This window comes from Cetorhinus maximus, chromosome 17 (assembly GCF_964194155.1).
Source record: "Cetorhinus maximus chromosome 17, sCetMax3.hap1.1, whole genome shotgun sequence".
NCBI classification, from domain to species: domain Eukaryota; kingdom Metazoa; phylum Chordata; class Chondrichthyes; order Lamniformes; family Cetorhinidae; genus Cetorhinus; species Cetorhinus maximus.
The window spans coordinates 44,599,964-44,618,483 of NC_135895.1; the positions used below are offsets into that span (position 1 = coordinate 44,599,964).

General features: G+C 44.6%; 1 protein-coding gene across 6 annotated transcripts in view; it reads left to right on the plus strand.

Moving 5' to 3' along the window:
- The window catches only part of ttc39a (tetratricopeptide repeat domain 39A), a 97,795-nt gene that overhangs the window by 18,825 nt on the left and 60,450 nt on the right, over positions 1 to 18,520 (plus strand). The window contains exon 3 of one of the 6 annotated variants that reach the window (XM_078561134.1): positions 7,008 to 7,097. The exons of the other annotated variants lie outside the window; for them this stretch is intronic. The gene's annotated coding sequence lies outside the window, so the exon portion shown is untranslated. The remainder of the gene's footprint in view (positions 1 to 7,007; positions 7,098 to 18,520) is intronic. 6 annotated transcript variants of the gene reach the window in all.

Below are 18,520 nucleotides of genomic sequence, written 5' to 3' on the forward strand. Positions count from 1 at the left end.
AGTCGGTGGCTAGATAACGGAGTTTGTGGCAGGGAACTAAGATAGTAGGGATATGGAGATCGAGTGGGGAAGTGGGACTAACTGGATTTCTCTGAGGAGAGCTGGCATGGACTTGATGGGCCAGATGGCCTCCTTCTCTGCCATGAATGACTGTATGACAATGGCTTCTGTCTTCCCTATATTTAGTTGGATTTCTGCTCATTCAGTACTGGATGTCAGATAATTATAGGCAGAGGAGGGGTAAAGAGAGGTGATGGCCAGGTAGAGTTGGGTGTCGTCAGTGTACATGTGGTACCTGACATTACATTTTTGTTGGAGGGGCAGCATGTAGATGAGAAATAGAAGGGAGCCAAGGATAGATCCTAGGGGAAATTCGAGAGATAACTGTGCGGCAGTTGGGTGAGAAGCCATTATAGGTGATTGTCTGGTTATGACTGGATAGGTAGGAATGAAACCAGTTGAATGCAGTTCCACCTAGTTGAACAAAAGAGAGGCATTGGAGAAAAGGGTGTGGTGAAATGTGTCATTGGCTACAGACAGGTCAAGAAGGATAAAGAGGGATTGCTTATTCTGGTAATTGTCACATTGGATGTCATTTGTGACGCTGGGAATGGAAATTTCATGCTGTGGCAAGAGTGGGAACCTGATTGCAGGGGTACAAACAGTTAAGATGGGCAAGCATTCGGGAGGCAAAAACCCAGTCAAGAACTTTGGAGATGAAAGGAAGGTTGGAGTGATGACAGCAGTTGCCAGGAGGCAGGGTCAAGGATGAGTTTTCTGAGGAGAGTGGTGATGATGGCAGATTTGAAAGGGCAGAAAGGTAGGTGGAGCCTGAGGAGAAGTTTGGCTTGGTGGGCTAGGATAGGGGAGAGAAGCAATGTAAGTAGCTGAACACATGGTGTCATAATAACAAAGAAGTCCATGGCAACTGCAGGTTCAATCCCTGGTTTTGTGAAGCTAGCTGTCCTGACCTGTCTACATTAAGAGATCTACATTTGTTCTCATTGCAGTTTGGACTAGTGAGGGAAAAAAAAGCTAGTTGTTTTGCTTCTGTTTGCTACTCAGCGATTCCTACTGAAAAATATAGATGTTTGATGAGGGCAGGACCAGTTTTAGCTGTGATTTCCCCTCAGGGTTTAATAGCTTGTTTAATTCATCTGAAGAACAACCACTTTATTAAAGTATCAAAGAGTTATTGGCACCCTTAGAGCTGGGCCTCAGCATGAGTCTATGTTCTCAGGGAAAAATAAAGAAAAAAATCTGAAAAACCAGATATTTACTGCTCAGAGGTGAAAAACTACCATTTTATGATAGTGCCACTAATTGTCTTGTGTACTTTAGTGTGGTTTGCTTTTGATAAATCAAAGTTTAAGGGGTCTACCTGTGTATACACAGTTCAACAATTACTTCGTTTCATAGTAAATATCTTTTAAACCTTGAATTGACATTCAACATTGAAGCTCATTATTAATTGAATGAAAAATCAGGCATATTTATAGATGTATGAATATTCATGCCACCATTGTTGTGCACTCAGATTTAAAATTCACCAATTTTACTCTGTTTAATGAACAGACCACAACTTTTAATGAGAAAAAAACATTCCAGTGTAATTTTGGGGTCCAATGGATCAACGTTGCGGCAAATAGTTAGTTAGCAGAATTAAAAATAAATTTGTGCACTTGACATTTCATTCAGTAGCACTGAAGATAAATTTTCTTAAAGGTGTGAAGGAAAAATTGCAGTTGCTAAACCACCAACTGTTAAATTACTAGTGTTGTTTAAGCTGTTGTGATACTGTGGCAATTTAATTGTTCGCTGATTAATCCCTATACAATATTCCTTTTGTTTCTTTTTATAAAAGTTGTATTTTTATGTGAAAATTTAAGAATTACTTTACTGAACGAGACTGCTGGTAACATGGTTATTGGAAACACCACCATCACTATCCGTGGGTATGTCCTGTCCAACTGGCAAGATAGACCCAGCAGAGGTGGCGGCACAGTGGTATACAGACGGGAGGGAGTTGCCCTCGGAGCCCTCATTGATTCCAGCCCCCATGAAGTCTCATGGCATCAGGTCAAACATGGGCAAGTAAACCTCCTGCTGATTACCACGTACCACCGCCCCCCACCCCTTCAGCTGATGAATCAGTGCTCCTCCATCTTGGAGGAAGTGTTGAGGGTGGAAAGGCTGCAGAATGTACCCTGGGTCAGGGACTTCAATATCCATCATCAAGAGTGGCTCGGTAGCGCTACCATTGACCGGGCTGGACGAGTCCTAAAGGAGATAGCTGCTAGACTGAGTCTGCGACAGGTGGTGAGGGAACCGACAAGAAGGATAAACATACTTGACCTCATCCCCACCAGCCTGCCTGCTGCAGATGCACCCATCCATGACAGTATCGGTTGGAGTGACCACTGCACAGTCCTTGTGGAGCTGAAGTTCCATCTTCACTTTGCGGACACTCTCCATTGCGTTGTGTGGTACTACCACTGTGCTAAATGGGACGGATTTTAAACAGATCTAGCAACTCAAGACTGGGCATCCATGAAGCGCTGTGGGTCAGCAGCAGCAGAATTGTACTCAAACGCAATTTGTAATCTCATGGCCTGGCATATCCCCCACTCTACAATTACCACCAGGCCAGGGGATCAACCCTGGTTCAATGAAGAGTGCAGGAGGGCATGTCAGGAGCAGCACCAGGCAAACCGAAAAATGAGGTGTCAACTTGGCAAAGCTATAAGACAGGACTACTTGCATGCCAAATCACATAAACAGCAAGTGATAGACAGAGCTAAGCAATCCCACAACCAATGGATCAGATCTAAGCTCTGCAGTCCTACCACATCCAGTGGTGAATGGTGGTGGACAATTAAACAACTCACTGGAGGAGGAGGCTTCACAAATATCCCTATCCTTAATGAAGGAGCAGCCTAGCACATCAGTGAAAAGATAAGGCTGAAGCATTTGCTACAATCTTTGGCCAGAAGTGCCAAGTGGATGATCCATCTCGGCCTCCTACATGGTTCCCAGCATCACAGATGCCAGTCTTCAGCCAACTCGATTCACTCCACGTGATATCAAGAAACGGCTGGAGGCACTGGATACTGCAAAGGCTATGGGCCCTGACGACATTCTGGCAATAGTACTGAAGCCTTGTGCTCCAGAACTTGCCGCGCCCCTAGCCAAGCTGTTCCAGTACAGCTACAACACTGGTATCTACCTGGCTATGTGGAAAATTTGCCCAGGTATGTCCTGTACACAAAAAGCAGGACAAAATCAACTCAACCAATTACCCTCGCCCCATCTGTCTACTTTCGATCATCAGTAAAGTAATGGAATGGGTCACCAACTGTGCTATCAAATGGCCCTTGCTTAGCAATAACCTGCTCACTGACACCCAGTTTAGGTTCCGCCAGGGTTGCTCAGTTTTTGACCTCATTACAGCCTTGGTTCAAACATGAATAAAAGAGCTGAACTCCCGAGGTGCGGAGAGAGTGACTGCCCTTGACATCAAGGTAGCATTTGACCGAGTGTGACATCAAGGATCCCTAGCAAAACTGGAGTCAATGGGAATCAGGGAGAAAACTCACCGATGATTGGAGTCATACCTTGTGGTTGTTGGCAGTCAATCATCTCCGCTCCAGGACATCACTGCAGGAGTTCCTCAGGGTAGTGTCCTCCACCCAACTATCTTCAACTGCTTCATCAATGACCTTCCTTCCATCATAATGTCAGAAGTGGGGATGTTCGCTGATGATTGCACAAAATTCAACACCGTTCATAACTCCTCAGATACTGAAGCAGTCCGTGTCCAAGTGCAGCAAGACCTGGATAATATCCAGGCTTGGGCTGACGAGTGGCAAGTAGCATTTAGGCCACATAAGTGTCAGGCAATAACCAACAACAATCTCCAACAAGAGAGATTCAAACCATCGATCGTTCAAATTCAATAGCATTACCATCATTGAATCCTCCACTGTCAACATCCTGAGGGTTACCATTGACCAGAAACTGAACTGGACCAGCCATATAAATACTGTGTCTACAAAAGCAGGTCAGAGGCTTGGAATCCTGTGGCGAGTAACTAACCTCCTGACTCCCCAAAGCCTGCCCACTATCTACAAGGCACAAGTCAGGAATGTGATCGAATACTCTCCACTTGCCTGGATGAGTGCAGCTCCAACAACACTCAAGAAGCTTGACACTATCCAGGACAAAGCAGCCCACTTGATTAGCACCCCTTCCACAAATATTCACTCCTTCCACCACCGACGAACAGTGGCAGCAGTGTGTACCATCTACAAGATGCACTGCGGAAACTCACCAAGGCTCCTTAGGCAGCACCTTCCAAACCAATGACTGCTACTATCTAGAAGGACAAGGGCAGCAGATACATGGGAACATCACCACCTGGAAGCTCCCCTCCAAGACACTCGCCATCCTGACTTGGAAATATTCTGTTCCTCCACTATTGCTGGGTCAAAATCCTGGAACTCCCTCCCTTACATCACTGTGGGTGTACCTACAAGTGGACTGCAGCGGTTCAAGAAGGCGGTTCACCACCATCTTCTCAAGGGCAATTAGAGATGAGTAATAATGCTGGCCTAGACACCAATGCCACATCCCGTAAATGAATAAAAAAAAAGTTTGAATCCCAACCCACATCACTACTGATGGTGATTTTAACTCCTTGGGAACTAATTTTGGCTCAATGGTAGGATTGTATCACTGTAATTGTGTGGTGACTTGGTCAAAATTCTTGTAATGGTTGATGGTTGTGAGGTGTACATGCTCCGTAAAATTCATTATATAACATTATATGACCTTCACTTGTGGCTTTAAGCATGAGTTTCTTGGGTTTCATGTTATAGCCTAATCCAGCCATGGGAAGTGGACCCACTTGAGATTTGGGGCTGTTCTCTCCCCTCTGATGTGACCGTGTTATCCCAGTTTCCTTACAAGTGGAAGGATCCTTTTAAAACAAATTAAGAGAGCTATTGGTCCTTCCATTTTCTTTCTTAGTTCCATTGGGCAAATTGTTGGTTTCCACTGGATAATTGCCCAAGGTGTGAAAATAACTTTAGAATCTCCCTGTATGGGAGTTTGTAGGCACTGCCCTGTATCCTATCACTCAGTAATTCGGTATGCAGTGATATTTCAGAATTCCTTCTAAGCCAGATGTTGGTTGGGATTTTGCCTCTTAAGAAGAAAGACTTGCATTTATGTAGCATTTTTCAGAATCACTGGACATTTCAAAGCACTTTATAGCCAAATAAGTATTTTTGAAGTGTAGTCACTGTGCTAATGTAGGAAAAGTGACAGCCAAAATGAGCACATCAAACTTCCGCAAACTGGAATGTGATAATCACCTGATAATCTGTTTTCGTGATGTTGACTGAGGGATAAATATTGGACAGAAAACTGGGGATTACTCCCCTGCTCTTCTTCAAAATTGTGCCGTGGGATCTTGTACATCCACCCAAGCAGGCAGATGGTGTCGTAGTTTAGGGGGCGGAAGTGTCCCAGATTTGCACTAAGTGCCGGAGCGAGTGGGTAATACAATGTTTTACCTGCCAGCTGCGATGGCGGGTTTTCATGCCGTATCGTCCCAAACCCACCACATTAATTATGCATTCCTGGGAAATACACCATTTCCATGGCGGCGAGGCTCTCATTCACCTGCCCACCATCACCTCGCTGCTTCATTACGCCGGGCGCCATATTTAAAGTCCAACCATGCGCACATATCTCAGCGCTTCCAGCCCACAACTACTGCAGGGAAGATGTCCACGAAAGGCAAAATGACTGCAGCCCTCAGGTGTAATGACGATCACTGGAATGCCATTTGGACATCATGAAGGCCCGCCGTGATGTCCTCTACTACCGCTTCGGCTGCAGGACGGGCAGCGGCATTGCCAATTCAGCATGGTAGGCGATGGCAGTGATGGTCAGTGCCAATGCTGCACAGAAGAGGTTGGCCATCCAATGCAGAAAGAGGATGAATGATCTCATCCATGCAGCCAGGATATGGCAACCACCTCATCACTCTAAACTCACACACTCAAACCTATCACACATTCACTGGCCTCACTCACTACCAGCTCAAGGGACATCACCACCTATTCTCACACACATACCCTCACATGTCCATCTGGCCTCACCACCTCTGGAGACTGCCTCCTCAGCCCTCACCATCTTGAGGCCTCTTGCACAGATCAACATGTGACCCCACACACACCCTGGGATACCCTCCTTCCCCAGTACAGCTCTTGCTCTGCAGCCTCTTCCTTTGCCTGAGGCCACTTCTCCCCCTTCACCAAGCAAGCCCTAGCCCTGCAGCCATTGAAAAGCCACCCACATAAGCCTGATCTGGTAGGTAGAGACCTACCCGTGAGCCCCCCTAAAAGTGATGTCGGGCTGTCTGTGAAGCCTGGCACTGATGACTGTGAGTGCTGACCGAAGCAAGGTAGACAAACAAACCTTGAAGTCCCAAGTGAAGTGAAGCCTGCCAGATGCATGCCACTTATGTGCTGTTGTGAAACGCATTGGCGTGTTTTCCTGCTGATGTGGGCGGATGATCCAGAGGGAGGGAGGGATGAATCCAGCGGGCTGGCCTTATAATAATATGCTGATGTATTACAATAAGGTTCCCGACATCCGATGGTGGGAAATGTGGCCTGCCATCGGCGGGCTGAGCAGACGAGTGCAAACTGGTTTCACACCATCGTGAAACCAATCACACCATATTGTCTGCTCATGCCACCGAACATGCCCGATGCTGGCCAACAGCTCATCTGAAATATGGCATCTCCGACAGTGCAGCCCTCCCTCAGTACAGTACTGGAGGTTCAGCCTCGATTTTTATGCACAAGCCCTGGAATTGGACTTGAAACTATGACTCAGAGGCACGGAGGCTACCAACTAAGCCATGGCTGACACTCTTAAACAAAAGTGAGTAATTGTACCCCATATCACCTCAATTAGCTTGGAGATAAACATAGATAGGAATGAAGGCGGTGGAGATGGTTACAGAAGAGAAAGGCACGGAGAAGAAACTGTAAGCAGCAGGAAGATATCAATGGACTGGTCAGGTGGGCAGCAAGTGGTAAATGGAATTCAATCTAGATAAGTGTGAGGTAATGTATTTGGAGAAGGCAAACAAAGCAAGGGAATACACAATAAATTGCAGGTTACTAAGAAGTCTAGAGGAACAGAGAAACCTTGGAATTCATGTCCACAGATCCCTGAAAGTAACAGGACCGGTAAATAAGGTAGTTAAAAAGGCATGAAGGATATTTTCCTTCACTAGCCAAAGCATAGAATATAAGAGCAGGGAGGTAATGCTAAAATTGTAGAAAACGCTCATTAAACCAAACACTGGTTAAGCCACAGCTGGAATACTGTGTACAGTCGCAGTCACTGCATTACATAGAAGAATGTGATTGCTCTACAGAGGGTATAAATAAAGATTAAAGAAGTCTTGCTACAGTTGTACAGGATTTTGGTGGGATTGCATCTGGAGTACTATGTGCAGTTTTGATCTCCACATTTAAGAAAAGATATACTTGCATTGGGGGCAGTACAACAAAGGTTCATTAGATTGGTTCCTGGGACGAGGGGATTGTCATATGATGAGAGGCCAAGTAAATTGGGTTTATATTCTCTGGAATTTATAAGCATGAGAGGAGACCTCATTGAACCCTACAAAATTCTGAGGGGTTTGACAGGGTAGATGCTGAGAGATCATTTCTGCTGGTTAGGAACACTAAAACATAGGGGCGCATCCTAGGATAAGAGACCAATCATTTAGGACTTAAATAAGGAAAAATTACTTCACTCAGAGGGTTGTGAATCTTCTCTGCCCCGGAGGGTTGTATGCTCCATTGTTGAATACATTTAAGGCTGGGATAGACAGATGTTTGATCTCTCAGGGAATTAAGGGATATGGGAGCGGGCAGGAAAATAGAGTTGAAGCCCAAGATCAGCCATGATCATATTGAATGGTGGAGCAATCTACTCCTGCTCCCATTTCTTGTGTTCTTGTGGTACAGAGAAGATTTATGAGAATGTTGCCAGGAATGGAGAGTTTTAGCTATCAGGAAAGATTGGGTAGGCTGGGGCTATTTTCCTCTGAGCACAGGAGGCTGAAGTCAGATTTCATTGAAATGTACAAAATTCTGAGGGGCCTAGAGAGAGAAGACAGGAAGAACATATTTCCCTTGGCAGAGAGGTCAATAAACAGGGGGGATAAATTTTAATTGTCATAAGGATTAGAGACAGGCTGAAGAGAATTTTTTTTTCATTGAGGAGATCTGGAACTCACTGCCAGAAAAGGTAATAGAGGCAGAAACCCTCACTGCATTTAAAAAACAACTTGAATATAGGCTTAAAATGCTGTAACTTACAGGGCCATGAACCAAGAGCTGGAAAGTGGGATTTATCAGCTGGCACAAACATGATCGGCAGAATGACCCCCTTCTGTGCCAGAAATCTTATGTTTCATGTTTTCTGTGCTTTCATGTTTAAGTTGCAGCAATTTGGCTCTAAACCAATATATCTATAATCGACTATTTGCACAAAATAGAAAGGAATGCATGTTACATAAAAGCAGTTGTTAAGAATGCAGTGACGCAATTTTTAATATTTGTTTTGTGTGTTTCTGTACTTCACTAAAGGGTGGAGATATCAGTCATTGTGTTGAGCTCCTTTCTTTTTTCTTCCATGAAGAAATTTCCACTAGGTCGGGCAAGTGAATGATTTATGAATTTTAATTCCCGTCTCATGAAATCATTTTATCTAGCTAAAGAAACAAAACACTTCCTGTAATAAGTAAGGTTCACTTCTCAAGGACGATTAGTGATGGGCAACAAATGCTAGGCTTGCCAGTGACACTTACATCACATGAACGCATAAAACAAATGCATTGTCATTTGCAACAGGAAAAAAATAGCTGCATCCTTTAAAGAAATGTTGTGATGTATACCATTGGATTGTACTTTACAATACATTCTCTTCCATTTGTTAAACATCCTTGGTATTTGAGAAGATTTTTATGCATATTTTGTCTAGCTCCCAAAAAAAATAAAGATTTGTAATGCATACAGGGTAGTGGAATTTGCTGTGACTTAAAACCTAACTGCAGTGTGAATCAAGTATCATTTCAGCTTTTACTCATGACAATTACATCAACCTGCTTGAAATTGTTTTCTGATTCTTTTTTGAGTTTATTCCCCTTATTTAAAATGAGCTAAAACAATATATTTCAGCTGAAACAAACTGCGGAAAGGAAAATATGGGCAAAAATTGTAAAACAAATTAAAATAAATTAAGATGCATGTAAGAAAATAACAATAATGAAAAACTGTGTAATTGTGAAAGACTTTGTAGTCAATTCCTATAGCTACATGCACACTTGTCTTATTGAAGGGTGTGCCAGCTTCCCACTCAATTGGCATATTCTGGGAACTTGCACTTCAGACCTTGAACCACCTACGCAGGCCTTTGAGAACAAAGTGTAACATTAACTAAGTATCATATTACAGAAAGTCACTTCCATTGCTATCAGTTGGTTAGCAAAACAATAAGGACCAGTGTCATTGTTAAACTGTATCCTCTCATAAATTTAATTACTGAGTTACCTGCCCAGTAACAGTCAGCCTCACCTATCAAAAAGCTTCTTTGTTATTATTTCTTTAAATATCAAAACAGTGCGTGGTGCACAGAGAAGTTAACTGAGGCATAAATAAGATTAATTGAGATTGTTGGAGAATAAATTTACAATCAGGATATTTGTCAGGATGCAAATCTGTCTTGTTTTGTTACATATGTTAACAGAGTTTGCTACCATATAAAGCATTATAATGTAAGTGAGGGCAATGTTTCAGGAATGGAGAGATCCAGAATAGGTTCCTTTTCTTAAAGGTAGGAGAATGTAAAAGAACAGGAGCAAGAGAGACAATCAATATTAATCTCAAGCTTATTAGCCTACAGCTATGATTAATGTTTCTCATTGTGTACTCAATTATACAGCAAAACTGTATCTTTCACCACCTTTGGTCAGTAGCAATAAAACGGCTGCTAATACTTCAAGTAACCACCACAACTGTAGCATGACTCCATACAATTGGTTGCGGTGCTCTTGGGACATGACAAAGCAAACTTGGTTGAGCTGTGATGTCAGGGTTTATTCCGAAAACAATCATTTAGAATTGGGATAAATGCATTGAATCTTTCAGCATGAGGGTCAGTCTTTAACATATTTCTTTACAGTAATTAGTTTAGTATTATTATGTTATATAATTGATTACTACGGAAATAACAGCAAAAGATAAGTAACTGTATTCACAAACTGTGGAGAATGTATATTAAAAGATAAGATAAACGGAATGATTACAAGGCATTGATTTCCTGTGGAGAATTGCAGTTATAATTGTCATCTGAGCCCCTCCATGAGATTACTTCATGCTACATTATAATTCTCAGTATCATGGGTGTTGAGAGTCAACTTCAGCATTTTCTTAAAAAATATGAAATTAAATATCATAGTTAATATTGTAGCATGAATGGCACCATGCCTTGATATTTACTCAGTGCCAGGAATAGAGTGGGGGTGAATAAGCAAAATTCACTTCTCAAGCGTGATTAGCGATGGGCAACAAGCACTGGCCTTCTCAGCGATACTTCCATCCATGAACGCATTAAGAAAAAAGTGAATGTATTATAATTTCTAACAGGGGAAAAAAAGGTTGCATCCTTTTAAGAAACCTTGTGATGTATACCTTAGGTTGCACTTTACAATACATCCTCCACATTTGTCAGACATCCTTGGTATTTGAGAAGATTTTTATGCATATTTGCCTAGCTCCCAGAGAAATAGAAATGTGTAACATGGGAAGATTTACCAGCAGGATGTCTTTTAAATTTTTTTCAGCAGTTTCCTGCCTGTCAACCAGCCAGCTTGACAGACTGTGTTAGGCTGGAAAGCAGCCAGGTAACAGGTATCAGGTAAGCTTGACATTGGTGGGGCATGGAAGGAATCTGACTTCATGGATGGGTCGGACATCACATGGATACAGACATTGTTCGGCGGGGACATGGACCTGGGGGTTGGAATGAATCCGATATCGCTGGTGGGGGTGGGGATGGCAGGAGATCTGACATAGTTGTGGATTGAGGATGCTCATCTGATTCCTAGGGCCTGATTGTGGGGCAGTAAAGTTGTTGGGCCTGGGATAACACCCCTGCACCTCTTGGCTTACAGGTAATGTAATGAAGGAACTTACTTTCTAGACCTGGCTCTTCTCACTTCCTTTAACATGGTTTGGGAATCCTTCTATTAAAAATAAAAAATTGAATTGAAATGCAAGCACGCAGCCTGTTTAAACAATTTTAGTGACTGATCTGCCTCCAGAGAGCAGGTTGGTCACTCACCTCTCTTAAAACCAAAAGTGGGTGGGTTGAGTTTGGGGTTGAGAATTTCAAAATTTTACCTTCAGACCTATCCACAACCTAACTATCCCATGGGCTAAAATTCCCTATGTATCAAATATGGAAGGGACAGATTTTAGACCACATAGGATAGTAGTTAACAATAAGTATTATGACTGAAAAAAGTAGTCCAAAATAGGAAGTTAAAGGAAGCAAGCAGATGTGATGTGCCTGAAAGTAGATAGAAGTGACGCTGCTGTGAAACACAATGAAGGAAGCAAAAGAAGAAGAAAAATGGGAAAAGGCTACTGGGGAGTATGAATGTGTCAGAATTTCAATATTTCTATGTAAATATAAAATAAAGTTTTGGTAGCCAGAAGCATTTGTTTAGAATAGCGGGATATGATGTTATAGAATCATAGAGTCATAGAGGTCTACAGCACAGAAAAAGGCTCTTCGGCCCATCGGGTCTGCGCCGGTCAAACAAGTACCTAACTATTCTAATCCCATTTTCCAGCACTAGGCCATGGCATTGCAAGTGCACATCCAAATATTTCTTAAATGTTATGAGGGTTTCTGCCTCTACCACCCTTTCAGGCAGAAAGTTCCAGATTCCCACCACCAGGAAAAAATTCTTCCTCACATCCCCTCTAATTCTCCTGCCCCTTACTTTAAATCTATGCCCCCTGGTTATTGATCCCTCCACCAAGGGGAAAAGTTCCTTCCTGTCTGCCCTATCTATGCCCCTCATTATTGTAGCCTTCACAAAAACTTGGCTTCAATCACTGTACAGAATTTTCAGGAGAGATAAGGAAAGAAAAATAGGATTGGTGGCCTTATTAAGCAAAGGCAACATTTTAACCATGGAAAAAATAGTGATGGTGTACGGATGGAATCTGGCAGGATAGTGCTAGGACATAATAGAACTTCTGTGTTATTGGGAATATGGTATTTGAGAGATCACTGAATAGTATGGAAGAAGTTACAGATGAGACTTTTAAGGTCTTTGCAGTAGTAACAGTGTTGTAAGTATAGGGAACTTTAATGGAAACTAAACTGGGATAAAACAATAGTTTGTAGGCAAAATGAAAAGAGACTGCAAGAATTCATCCAGGATGGTTTCCAGTTGTGATACAAGCACTAAAGTTTGCTTGTTATTCCTTTTGATCTTTCTGGACTAATCATGTTTAATAAAGTGCTAGAATAATTGAACTCTTTGAGTAAATTGGAGCATAGATGAAAAGAAGCTGAGGGATTTATATACATGCGATTTTCAGAAGGCACAGGTTAAAGTGCCTAAGAGACATCAAAAATTAAGGTGCATGGTAATTGAGGAAATACACAGCTGCATGGCTCAGGGGCAGAAGGCAAAGAGCAAAAAGACAGGAGTGATTTCAGATTGACAGGTCATAGTTGGTGGCGTGTCCAGAAACTTGTTCAGAACCTCTTTTCTTTCCCAGTTATGTTAAAGATTTGGGCATAAGTATGAGGAAGGATATTGAAATTTGTTCATGAGACTGCATTGGAGTGCATGACAAGCTGTGAAGAAGAATGCAGTAAATTATAGGGAGATATAGATTAATATAGATATAGGACACTGCGAAGACTATGGGCCTTGACAACATTCCGACAATAGTATTGAAGACTTGTGCTCCAGAACTTGCCACGCCACTAGCCAAGCTGTCCCAGTACAGCTACAACACTGACATCAACCCATCAATGTGGCAAATTGCCCAGGTATGTTAAGTCCACAAAAAGCAGGACAAATCCAACCCAGCCAGAGTCTACTCTCAATCATCAGCAAAGTGATGGAAGTTGAGCAGAACTTACTCGGCAATAACCAGCTCACTGACGTTCAGTTTGGGTTCCACCAGCGCCACTTTAGATCCTGATCTCATTACAGCCTTGGCCCAAACATTGACAAAAGAGCTGAACTCAAGAGGTGAGGTGAGAGTGACTGCCCTTGCCATCAAGGCAGCATTTGACCAGAAAGTGGCATCAAGGAGCCCTACTCCTTATGAAGCTCTCCACTGGTTGGAGTCATACCTAGCACAAAGGGAGGTGGCCGTGGTTGTTGGAGATCAGTGATCTCAATCCAAATATATCACTGCAGGAGTTCCTCAGGGTAGTGTCATCGATCCAACTATCTTCAGCTGCTTCATCAATGACCTTCCTTCCATCATAAGGTCAGAATGGGGATGTTTGCTGATGATTGCACAATGTTCAGCACCATTCATGACTCCTCAGATACTGAAGCAGTCGATGTCCAAATGCAGCAACACCTGGACAATATCCAAGCTTGGGCTGACAAGTGGCAAGTAACATTTGCACCACACAAGTGCCAGGCAATGACCATCTCCAACAAGAGAGAATCTAACCATTGCCCCTTGACATTCAATGGTATCACCATCGCTGAATCCCTCATTATCAACATCCTGAGGTTTACCATTGACCAGAAACTGGACTAGCCATATAAATACTGTGACTACAAGAGCAGGTCAGAGGCTGGGAATTCTGCAGTGAGTAACTCACTTCCTGTCTCCCCAAAGCCTGTCCACCATCTACAAGGCACAAGTTAGGAGTGTGATGGAATACTCTCCACTTGTCTAGATGAGTGCAGCTCCAACAACACTCAAGAAGCTTGACACCATCCAGGACAAAGCAGTCCGCTTGATCGGCACCCAATCCACCACATTCAACATTCACTCCCTCCACTACCAATGCACAGCGGCAGCAGTGTGTACCATTGACAAGATGCACTGCCGCAACTCACCAAGGCTCCTTTGACAGCACCTTCCAAACCCGCGACCTCTACCACTTAGAAGGACAAGGGCAGCAGATGCAAGGGCAATTGCAAATTCACCTCCAAGCCACATACCATCCTGACTTGGAACCATATTATCGTTCCTTCACTGTTGCTAGCTAAAAATCCTGGAGCTCCCTCCCTAACAGCACTTTGGGTGTACCTACACCACAAGGACTGCCGAGGTTCAAGAAGGTGGCTCGCCACCACCTTCTCAAGGGCAATTAGGGATGGGCAATAAATGCTGGCCAAACCAGGGGCACCCACATCCCGTGAAAGAATTAAAAAAAAGGGTTCTTTGAGGCAGATGAATGGCAGATGTGGTTCAATATAGAGAAATGTAAGGTAGTTACAAACTTTTAATGCATTTTTATTTTGCTATGTACCCTGTTTGGGCTACTAAGCTTTGAAACTACTGCGATATTTTCCCCCATGTTCACAGTTGGACGTTCTGGGTATTAGGTAAAGGACCCCAATGAGAATTTCATTGTTGGTCATGTTAATAGTGATAAATAAAAGGAGCAGTGCAGGTAGCAGGAAAGGAAAACTGGGCTCTCAATCCATAGTGACCAACTCCAATAAAGGAGAGTCTAACCACCTCCCCATAACATTCAATCGCATCGCCATCATCAAGCATCCCCACCATCAACATCCTAGGGTCACCATTGGCCAGAACTTAACTGGACCAAATAACTACTGTGACTAATAGAGCAAGTTAGAAGCTGGGAATTCTGTGGTGAGTAACTCACCTCCTGACTCCCCGAAGCTTGTCCACCATCTACAAGACACGAGTCAGAAGTGAGATGGAAAACTCTCCACTTGCCTGAATGGGTGCAGCTACAACAACACTCAAGGAGCTCGACACCACCCAGGACAAAGCAGCACACTTGATCTGCACCCCATCCACCACCACAGACATTGTGTACTAGATCCCTGATGCACAGTGGCAGCAGTGTGTACCATCTATATGATGCACTGCAGCAACTTACCAAGGCTCCTTCAATAGCACCCTCCAAAGGGGTGACCTTTACTACCTAGAAGGACAAGGACAGCAGGGCACATGGTAACACCATCACCTGCTGGTTCCCCTCCACATCACACACTATCCTGACTTGGAAATGGATCACCATACCTTTGTTGGTGAATCGAAACCCTGGAACTCCCTACCTAACAGCACTGTGAGAATTATCACAGAGACTGCAGTGATTTTCTCTCTTCAGGCACTGTCCCCCTTTTCTTTAAATTTACCATCATTACCCCTCTCTTCAAAATACCAATCATTGATGCCACCATCTTTGCAAACTACTGTCCCATCTCCAACCTCCTTTTCCTCTAAGTCCTTGAATGTTGAACATGTTGCTTGCTACCCAAACCTGTTTCCATAATTTCTGGAATGCCTTGTTTGAATCCCTCCGATCAGGTTTCTGTCCCTGCCACAGAACTGAAACAGCTCTTATCAAAGTCATGAGTGACATCACGTGTGTCTGTGACAAAGGTAAACTTTCCTTCCTCATCCTTCTTGACCTACCTGCAGCCTTTGACACAGTTGACCACACTTTCCTCCTCCATTGTCATCCAGCTCAGTGAGACTGCTCTCACATGGTTTCATTCTTATCCTGTTTAATTGTAGCCAGAGAATCATAGCCACCTTCTCAAGGGCAATTAGTGATGGGCAATAAAAATGCTGGCCCAGCCAGTGACACCCACATGCCGTGAAAGAATTAAAAAAATTACTTGCAGTGGGTTCTTTTCCTTCTCCCACACCATTACCTCTTGTTTCCTATCTTGGCCCCATCCTATTACGAGCTGCCCCTTGGCGACATCATCCAAAAGCACAGCATTAATTTTCACATGCTCACTGATGACACCCAACTCTATCTCACCACTGCCTCTCTCAACTCCTCCACTGTCACTAAATTATCAGACTTTTATCCAACATCCAGTACTGGGTGAGCAGAAATTTCCTCCAATTAAATGTTGGGAAGAATGAAGCCAATGTTTTCAGTCCCCGCTCCAAATCCTGTTCCCTAGCTACTGACTCCATTCCTCTTCCTGGCAACAGTCTGAGATTAAGCCAGTCTATTGCAATCTTGGTGTCTCATTTGACCCTGAGATAGCTTCCAACCTCATATTCATGCCATCACTAAAACAGTCTATTTCTACCCCCATAACTTAACCTGACTTCACCCCTGTCTCAGCTCACCTGCTACTGAAATCCTCAGTCATGCCTTCATTACCTCTAGACTTGACTATTCCAGTGTACTCCTGGCCGGTCTTCCACATTCTACTATCTGTAAACTTGAGCTCATCACAGGTGCTGAAGAGATGCGGGGGGCGTCCCCACCTTAAAGGTGCTGAGAGCACACCGAGAGAATGAGAGAACTCTGTGGGGCCTGCCCACTACATTCTGGCAGCAATGACAAGCACCGCTGAGGTGTAGGCATCAGTAATGTGTCCAGGGTGTGTGAGGCCGGACCATCACTTGGGCCTGAAGGCTGCACAAAGCACAGGGAAGAGGCCCTGGACTGAGACACCTGTCTTTATCTTGTGCAGAAAGCTTTCACATCTGAGTGACAAGAGCACTGCTCATCAGAACAAGGAGTCATAGACAGGGAGACATTCTTGGGAGTTTATTGACAATAGTGAACAGAATGTGCAAGAGATTGATGCCCGTTCCCAGGCTGTGCAACTAATTCTCCTTAACTTTCCTAACCCTGCTGTTACATCTTGGTGCTCCCTGGATATCCATAGCCAAGGTGGAGGCAGCCTGCTGACTGCAACGCTCTGTCTGTGATGACCTTGGCAGGCATCCTCTGGAGGGCCGAGACTTGGATGGCCCCGGCCTGCTTTTGGGGTCCTGGTGTGTGGCAGTGGCACCCTCCTCGGCCTGTGGAGCTGGAGCTGCTGAGGTCACAGGAGGAGAGTCGGATGGGCCAGACACTCTTGGAGTTACCTAGATGGATGGGACCTGCTGACCCTCCTCCCTATGGGTGCCCAGAGGCCCCGGGCTGACTCCTTGAGGAGAAGGGGTAGCTGGAGTGAGATCGAGCTGCCCAGCACCCCTCTCACATACACACTGTTGGAAGCCAACTATGGCATCAGCGATGGAGTTGAGCATGTGCAGCAGCACTGGTCTCCATGGCGGCCACCATCCTACCAGTGTTGACCTCGGTGCATTAGCATACTGGCGCTATCACCTCAGAGTGAAGGCGGACGGACTCTTCCATCGTGCCTTGCAATCTGAGGAGAGCAGTGGACATCCCTTCCTGATGTTCCTGAGCCTGCCTTTGCAGCTCCAGCAACTGTGACATGACTCGTCATCTGACTTGGACTCAGCAAAGTTCTGGCCTCCAGCAGTCCTCCGAGTGCCAGAAACCTGGGAAGCCTCTGCCTTCACCTGCTGTGGATCGGATGGTGCAATGTGCTCACTAGATTGCGATCCCGGGGCTATTCTAAAGCTATGTCCCACCAAGGTGTGTGTCTCTGCACTGGTGGAGGGTGTGGATGAGCGCTGTGATGGGACTTCAAGGAGGGTGCCTCCAGATTCCTCTTCAGAGGTTTCTTTGGGGCTTGCTTCGAGGCCCAGGGTCGTGGACTTTATCGGTTGTTTGGCAGATGTGCCTGTGAAAGCAAGGGGAGATAATTAGCGTATGGCAGTGGCCTGTGAAACAGGACACATCACTCATGGCATGGTTGTCTGATGGATGTTGCACTGCTGGATCCTCACTTGGTAGAGCACCAACGACCTCACTGCCAGCACAGAACTGGTCCAGATCCTTGCCGGCCAGCTGGATGGCTCTGTTTTCAAAGTCCATGAGGACCTTGATATCGGGCATTCTGCCACTGGCCTGCAACTTCTCCCTCTTGTGTGCCAGCTTGTCCTGCACAGATAGAGATGTGTAAGCAGGATGCCTGCCAGGCCAGATGATAAGTATGCCTGGCCTGTGTGGGTGATGAGCGGTCCCATGGACGGGATGAGGACAATGACGGTGAGTGTGAGAGAGTGATTGGTGATGTCCCTTGAACTGACAGTGAATGAGGACTCTGTAGATGTGTGATCGGTTTGAGTGTGTGAGAGTTGAGAGTGATGAGAAGAGTGACTTACCCTGGCAGAACGGAAGAGATCATTCATCCTCTTGCAGCATTGGATGGCTGTCCTCTTTTGCAGGGTGTTGGCACTGACCACCCTGCCGCTGCCACCCAGGCCGGGTTAGTGCTGTTGCTGCCCATCTTGCAACCAAAGCGGGATTAGAGGGCACCCCAGCAGGCCTCCACGGCATCCAA